At 43.4% G+C, this 8,824-nt stretch overlaps 1 pseudogene; it reads right to left on the bottom strand.

Moving 5' to 3' along the window:
• Positions 1-216: 216 nt before the first annotated feature.
• Positions 217-8,814, bottom strand: LOC139360179 (deoxyuridine 5'-triphosphate nucleotidohydrolase pseudogene; annotated as a pseudogene).
• Between the last annotated feature and the right edge of the window lie 10 nt (positions 8,815-8,824).

The following is an 8,824-nucleotide window of genomic DNA, read 5'->3' as shown; positions in this document are numbered from 1 at the left end:
ACGATTCACTTCCGGGTTTGCAGGAAACGGTGCGCAGGGAAGCCAGGGCTGGGCGAGGCACGGGAGAAGTGAGGATGGGGCGAGGTGGAGCGGTGAGCGGCGGGGTCTGCGCTTCCTTCTTCCTCTCTGGGCGCGCCTGTTTTCCAGGTTTTTGAGCAAAGACCATATCGGTGACCAGCAGCCAAGCGGTCTGGGAACTGGGATCGCTATGAGAGGGTCAAAGTAGGGACAGTGATTGGACCTAAGATAGCTCCTGCAATTAAAGTTAATTTTAGTATTTTAATGTAAAAGCCCTGGAATTTTCTGGGACAGGGATGCGAACTAGAATGTGAAATGCAAAGCCCTGCGTGGGTGGAACATGCAAATTGATGCTGGCTCCCACAGAACAGTAGAAATCCTCTCCTCTTCTATTCTCCCTACATTCTGGAGTGTGAGGATCAACCCTGTGCTCAGCTCCTGAGAATTTCCCAGGGACAATGCCTTGGGCATGGACGGCTAAGGCCAGGGATAAGTTAGGTCCCCAACTGTTGCTTTTAAAATGGAAAGCTAAAACTTTTAGATGATAGATATAAATGACTCTTAAACTTTTAAACAATAGATATAAATAGCTCTCCCTTATGCCTGTTACTCTATTCCAAACTTCAGATGAATTAACCTCAAACACCTCTGAGATAAACTTTATTGACATCATAATGTCAATAATTTCTATATGTAGAGTGAATTTCAAATTTACATGCACTCTGAATGTAAATAGAAAAGATGCTTTTTGGCTGGGTGTGTTGGCTCATGGTTCTAATCCTGTAGCAGGACGAGTCACAGACAAAACTCCTCAGACACTGGATTAAAAATGGAAGAGGTTTTTATTCGGCTGGGAGCGTCAGCAGACTCGCATCTTAAGAGCTGAGCTCCCCGAAAAAGATATTCCTAGCCCTTTTAAGGGCTTACAACTCGAAGGGGTCCACTTGAAAGGGTCGTGATAGATCAAGTAAGCGTGAGGAATGTGACTGGGGGCTACATACATCAGCGTACAGAACAAAAAGTTTTACAGTGCTTTCTCATATGTCTGAAATTTACAGATAACACAAGTAGTTTTGGTCAGGGGTTAACATTAGTATTATTTTAACCACCAGGGCCAGGTGGTGGCACCAAGGTCATCTAGCTATTTATCTTACTTCTGTTTCTTTCCAACTTTTTGCTTTCTCCCTTTTCTCCTGTCTTACAAACTAGGGAAAAGGGATGTGGCAGAGAAGCTGGGAAGGACAACAGGAAAAGTGGTGGTCTCATTCCAATCCTAGCACTTTGGGAGGCTGAGATGGGAGGATCTCTTGAGGCTAAATGTTCAAGACTAGCCTGGGCAACAGAGCGAGTCCGTCTCTCTTAAAAATTACACACACAGCTGGGCAGTGGCTCACACCTGTAATCCCGGCACTTTGCGAGGCCAAGTCGAGCAGATCACCTGAGGTTGGGAGTTTGAGACCAGCCTGACCAACATGGAGAAATCCTGTGTCTTCTAAAAATACAAAATTAGCTGGGCTTTGTGGCACATGCCTGTAATCCCAGTTACTCAGGAGGCTGAGGCAGGAGAATGGCTTGAACCTGGGAGTTGGAGGTTGTGGAGAGCAGAGATCGGGCCATTGCCCTCCAGCCTGGGCAACAAGAGTGAAATTCCGTCTCCAAACAAAACAAAACAAAAAAACAAAAACCAAAAACACACAAAAAAACCAAAAACACACTTTTTGTTTTTTTTTAAGTTGCTGAAGGGGTGTCATTTCTTGAATTAAATAATGCAGGATTTTTTAAAAATCTGTAACTGATTTACATTTGATTTTTAGGAGACAGTGTTTACATCAGCTCACTACAAAGTAGATTTACATACAACTATTGCAGAAAAAGAAAGTTTCTTTGTGATCCAAACACAAAGAAATATTTTTTATGATCTTTTCCTTGATCATAAAAAAAAAATGCAGTACTTTTAGAAGGTAAAGCTAGTACTTTACAGAAGTGCAAAACACCAAAACACTTTAAGCAAAAACTCCATGTTTTTAAGAAAAAGGTATGACTTCTCGTTTTCTGTTCTTGGCATAAATTTTAATTCTTTCCAGTAGAACCAAAACCTCCTGAACCCCTTTTGGTGTCATCCAAAGCTTGAACTTCTTCTATTTCTGGATAGAACATCCGTTCACAAATGAGCTGTGCAATTCGATCACGTTATTTGACTTCAAACTTTTCTTTGCCAAAATTAAAGACTACAACACCAATATTTCCTCTATAATCTTCATCTGTGACACCAGCTCCTACATCTACAACGTGTTTTGCAGCCAAGCCAGACCGTGGAGCTACTCTTCCATAATACCGAGAAGAAAGTGCTATCTGAATGTCCATTTTCACAAGAGCCTTCTCCATAGGTGATATTGTGTAACCATAGGCACTGTACAGGTCATAGCGCGCATGCCCGAGAGCCAGGCAAAGCGGAGCTGTATGTTGCCCTCCTCCAAGGACTGGGCCCCCGTGCTGGGTGAAAGGGCGGGTCTTAGCTCCACAGCAGCCTCTGCTTAGGACAGCCGCCTGGGCGTCCAGTGCTGTACTGCGTGGATGAGGGGTGGGCCTGGCCCGGAGAGCCCTGCGGCCCCGGCCCCTTGCCGTGAGCCTCACGCGTTTTGCATCACCAAGCAAAGTAGAGAGGGAAGGAAATGCTAGCAGAGCGCGGGGCAAGGGCAGAGGGACTCATTTCCCCCAAAGTTTGGGCTGGTTGGCTCCTCGGCACCTCTGGACGTGTGCCAGGCTTCCACCCTGAAGACGCGCGCGTCCCAGGCCAGAAGTGAAAAATCTCTGGGTAGAAAATTATAAACAGTGATGAAAGAAGTGGAAAGGTTACACAAAAAGTAAAGACATCTCATCTTGATGGGTGGGAAAAATTAATATTGTGTATATGATCACACTACCAAACGCAATGTACAGCTTCAATACATTCTCTTTCAAAATATCCAAAGACATTATTCACAGAAATAGAAAAAAAAGAATCCTATGGCTGGGTGTGGTAGCTTATGCCCGTAATTCCAGCACTTTGGGACGCCAAGATGGGTGGATCGCCTGGCTCGGGAATTTGAGACCAGCCTGGGCAGCAATGCAAAACCCAACCCTACAAAAAATACAAAAATTAACCAGGTGCAGTGGTGCGCACCCGTGGTCCTAGCTACTCAGGAGACTGAGGTAGGTGAATCGCTTGAGCCTGGGAGGTAGAGATTGCAGTGAGCTGAAATCGCGCTATGGCACTCCAACCCTGGCAATAGAGAGAGACCACGTCTCAAAAAACAACAAAAAAAAAATCCTAAAATTCATAGGGAACTACAGAAGATCCAAAAAAGCCAAAGCAGTTTTGAGCAAAATGAACCAACCTGAGGGATATTACACTACCTGACTTCAAAATATACTAGAAAGTAATGGTATCCAAAACAGCTTGTTACTGGGATAAAAATAGACACATACACTAACTGAACAGAACAGAGAACAAAGAAATAAACCCACATCTTTGCAGCCAGCTGATTTTTGACAAAGAACATGCATTGGGAAAAACGACAGTCTCTTCAAAAAATTGTGCTGGCAAACTGGATATCCATATGCAGAAAAATAAAACTAGACCCCTATTTCTCACCATACACAAAAATAAAATCAGAATGGATTTGACATAAATGGAAGATCTGAAATTATAAAACTATAAGAAACAATAGGAAAACTCTTCAGGGCATTGATCTGGGCAAAGACGTCTTAGGTAAGACCTCAAAAACACAGGCAACAAGGGCAAAAATAGACAAAATGGATTATGTCAAACTAAAAAGATTCTGCACAGCACAGGAAACAGTCAAGATAGTGAAGAGACAAGTGACAGAATTGGAGAAAATATTTACAATCTATCCTTTTGACAAGGGATTAATAAACGGAATATATAAGAAACTCAAACACCTCAATTGCAATTTTTTTTTTTTGAGACGGACTCTCACTCTGTAACCCAGGCTGGAGTGCAGTGGCATGATCTTGGCTTACTGTAACCTACCCCCTCCCGGGTTCAAGTTATTCTCATGCCTCAGCCTGCCAAGTAGCTGGTATTACAGGGGTGCACCACCACGCCTGGCTAATTTTTGTATTTTTAGTAGAGACAGAGTTTCACCACCTTGGCCAGGCTGGGCTTCAACTCCTGACCTCGTGATCCACCTGCTTCGGCCTCCCAAAGTGCTGGGATTATACGTGTGACCCACCGCACCTGGCCACAAATAAATTTTTAAAGCCAATTGAAAAACGGAGCAATTACCTGAAAAGACATTTCTCAAAGGGAGACACACAAACGACCCACAAGCCTGTGAAAAAATGCTCAACATCACTAAGTATCAAGTAAATGCAAATGAAAACCACAGTGAAATATAACTTCACCTCATTAGAATGGACATCATCAAAAATACAAAAAATAACAAATGCTGGTGAATATGCAAAGGAAGAAAATGCTAGCACACTGGTTGGTGGGAATGCAAATTAGTATAGCCGTCATGGAAAATAGTATGGAGTTTCCTCAATAAACTACAAACAGAACTACCACATGATCCAACAATCCCACTGCTGGAAAGAGAGAAATAGAGAGAGAGTGAGAGCAAGCATGAGCAAGTGCACGATTGAGAGAGAGAGGCAATGAGAATAAATAGAAATCTGCACACGCATGTTTACTGCAGCACTGTTCTCAATAGCCAAGATATGGGATCAACTTACATTTTCATCACGAACAAATGGATAAAAAAGTATATATAGACAATGAAATACTGTTCATCCTTTAAAAAAAAGGAGGCCTAGCAGAAGGTCAACCAGAACAAAATTAGTACATTAAACAACCAAAACTCAGGACCCTCACAGAGTCCATTTCACCCCCCTGCCACCTACACTGGAGCAGGTCCTGGTGTCCACAGCTGAGAGACCCACAGACAGTTCACATCACAGGACTCTGTGCAGACAACTCCCAGTACCAGCCTGCAGCCTGGTAGATCTGCTGCTGGCTAGATCATCCAGATAGGAGATAACAATCACTACAGCTCGGCTCTCAGGAAGCCACATCCCTAGGAAAAGGGGGAGAGTACTACATCAAGGGAACACTCCGTGTGACAATCTGAACAACAGCCTTAAGCCCTAGACGTGCCCTCTGACACAGCCTAAGCAAATGAGAAGGAACCAAAGCCAACTCTGGTAATATAACAAAACAAGATTTTTTAACATCCTCCAAAAAATCATACTAGCTCACCAGCATTGGATACAAACCAAGAAGAAATCCCTGATTTACCTGAAATCAGGTCAGTTATTAAGCTAATCAAGGAGGCACTAGAGAAATAAATGATACTATAAATGAGGAGAGAAATTTCAGTTAAATAGATAGCACAAATAAAAAACAATCAAAACTTCAGGAAACAATGGATGTGCTTACAGAAATGCAACACACTCTGGAAAGTCTCAGCAAAAGAATCAAACAAGCAGAAGAAAGAATTTCAGAGCTCAAATACAAGGCATTTTTGTTTGTTTTGAGATGGAGTCTCACTCCATTGCCCAGGCTGGAGTACAGTGGCGAGATCTTGGCTCACTGCAACCTCCACCTCCCACGTTCAAGCAAATTCTTCTGCCTCAGCCCCCGGAGTAGCTGGGACTACAGGCACTCACTACCACACCCAGCTAATTTTTGTATTTTTAGTAGAGATGGGGTTTCACCATATTGGCCAGACTGGTCTTGAACTCCTGACCTTGTGGTCTGCCCATCTCAGCCTCCCAAAGTAAGACAAAGTTTTTGAATTAACGCAATCCAACAAAGACAAAGAAAAAATAGGAAAATATGAACAGCCGGGCGCGGTGGCTCACGCCTGTAATCCCAGCACTTTGGGAGGCCGAGGCGGGCGGATCACAAGGTCAGGAGATCGAGACCACGGTGAAACCCCGTTTCTACTAAAAATACAAAAAATTAGCCGGGCGCGGTGGCGGGCACCTGTAGTCCCAGCTACTCAGGAGGCTGAGGCAGGAGAATGGCGTGAACCCGGGAGGCGGAGCTTGCAGTGAGCCGAGATTGCGCCACTGCACTCCAGCCTGGGCGACAGAGCGAGACTCTGTCTCAAAAAAAAAAAAAAAAAAAAAAAAGGAAAATATGAACAAAGCCTTGAGGAAGTCTGGGATTATGTTAAACAATGAAACCTAAGAATAATCGGCATTTCTGAGGAAGATGAGAAATCTAAAAGTTTAGAAAACATATTTAGGGTAATAATTAAGGAAAGCTTTCCCAGCCTTGCTAGAGACCTAGACATCCAAACATAAGAAGCTCAAAGAACACATGGGAAATTCATCCCAAAAAGATAATCACCTAAGCACACTGTCATCAGGTTATCGAAAATTAATAACATTCCCATTCTGTGTGCTCAGACTTAAGAGAAAATGCATGTTTTCTCTTCCACTTCAAAAATAAGACTACTGTTTTCCATCTTTGCTAAACAGGAACTATTGCTATTCAATTGAGGAGGTAATCACCCCTTCCCCTGCATGATTTCTACCATGTAATCAGTACCGAACAACAATTATTCTCTTCCCATAAAAATGTCATGCCTTTAATGGCATGCTCTATTTTATGGCTATTAGAGCACAGAAGCACTACACCCTTGTCAAGAAAAGGGTGGGCGGAAGGCAATAAGCCTGACTGCTTCATGCAGTCATCATTTTATGTTATTCTCTACCCATGTCCCTGCTGTCTAAATCAGACAACATTTAATATAAAAAGGCAGTGTTCGGCCGGGCGCGGTGGCTCACGCCTGTAATCCCAGCACTTTGGGAGGCCGAGACGGGCGGATCACGAGGTCAGGAGATCGAGACCATCCTGGCTAACACGGTGAAACCCCGTCTCTACTAAAAAGAAGTACAAAAAACTAGCCGGGTGAGGTGGCGGGCGCCTGTAGTCCCAGCTACTCGGGAGGCTGAGGCGGGAGAATGGCGTAAACCCGGGAGGCGGAGCTTGCAGTGAGCGGAGATCCGGCCACTGCACTCCAGCCTGGGCGACAGAGCGGGACTCCATCTCAAAAAAAAAAAAAAAAAAAGGCAGTGTTGTTCTTCCAGGAAATTGAATAGAAATTATCTCCAGCTAGTGAAATAAGCCCTGTCATCCTATTGATTCTTTCAATTGATTCTTTCCCAGAGACCACAGTAAAAGGCTTGTAGAAGGAGGCACATATCAAGATCCCAAGTAGCTTTGTGCTGAGACCAGCTCAGTGGTGGAGACCCTAACCCAGCGGTGCTAAAGGACTTAACTTAAAGACACTCACACAGAAATATAGAGTGTGGAGTGGGAAATCAGGGGGCTGACAGCCTTCAGAACTGAGAACCACGAACAGAGTTTTACCCACATATTTATTGATAGCAAGCCAGTGATAAGCATTATAGATTATAGATTACATAAAAGCATTCCTTATGGGAAACAAAGGGATGGGCCAAAGGGATGGGCTCTGGTTATCTGCAGCAGGAACATGTCCTTAAGGCACAGATGGCACATGCTATTATTTGTGGTTCAGGGAAACCTTAAGCGGCTTTCTGCCCTGGATGGGCCACGTATTCTTTGACCTCATTCTGGTAAACAAACAACCTTCAGGGTGGGCGTCATGACCATCAAGAACATATCACAGCACTACAGATTTTGTTTATGGCCAGTTTTGGAGCCTGTTTCTGGCCAGATTTGGGGGCCTGTTCCCAACACTTATAGGAAAAAAGATAATAATTAAATTCTATCATTTTCTCCAGTAATGGTCCTTGGATATCCTCAGTATACACAATCCATCTGTGTGGTTTTATCCAAGAAGTGTATTTTGATTTCTAGTGATTTGGAAGGCCTCAGGAAAGCCTGGGTCACATACATTACATTTATATGATTTCTCCTTGGTATGGAATCTCTGATGTTCATTAATGCTAGAGCTCATGATGAGATTTCCATACACAGTTTGTAAGGACTCTTTCATGAATAAATTATCTGATGCTGTCCAAGGTGTGAATGGTGACTAAAACATCTTACCATGTACATTGCATTTGTAAGGTTTCTCTCCATTATGTGGTGATTTGCATTAGTAAGGTTTCTCTCCATTATGTGGTGATTTGCAAGGTGTGAATTTCAATTGGAGACATTGCCACATTCAAAGGTTTGTCTGCAGTATGGATTACAAGATGGGCAATAAGGCCTGAACATTATCTAAATGCTTTGCCACATTCACTGAATTTGTAAGGCTTCTCTGCAGTATGAATTCTATGGTGATTGGTTAAGGAATACTTGTGACTGATGACCTTTCACATTGTTTGTTCGCTGATTTGTTTCTTTGTTTTTCTAGATAGGGTCTCACTCTGTCACCCAGACTGGAGTTCAGCACTGCAAACATGACTCACGGCAGCCTCAACCTCCCAGGCTTAAATGATCCTTCTGCCTCAGTCTCCCAAATAGTTGGGAATACAGACATGTACCAACACACCTGGCAAATTTTTTATTTGTAGAGGTGGAGTTGTCCTTATGTTACCCAGGTGGGTCTGAAACCAGCCTGGCTAACATGGTGAAAACCTGTCTCTACTAAAAATACAAAAAAGTAGCCAGGCATGATGGCATCATGTGTTTGTAGTCCTAGCTACTTGGGAGGTAGAGACAGGAGAATCGCTTGAACCCAGGAGGTGGAGGTTGCAGTTAGCTGACATTGCACCACGGCACTCCAGGCTGAACATCAGAGCGAGACTCTGTTTCTTAAAAAAAGAAAAAAAAAAAAAAAGACTTCTCTCCACTATGAATTAC

The sequence above is a fragment of the Macaca nemestrina genome, chromosome 20 (assembly GCF_043159975.1).
Source record: "Macaca nemestrina isolate mMacNem1 chromosome 20, mMacNem.hap1, whole genome shotgun sequence".
Taxonomy (NCBI): domain Eukaryota; kingdom Metazoa; phylum Chordata; class Mammalia; order Primates; family Cercopithecidae; genus Macaca; species Macaca nemestrina.
Note: the sequence above shows the minus strand (reverse complement) of the source record. Positions and strands in the feature narration are given on the sequence as shown.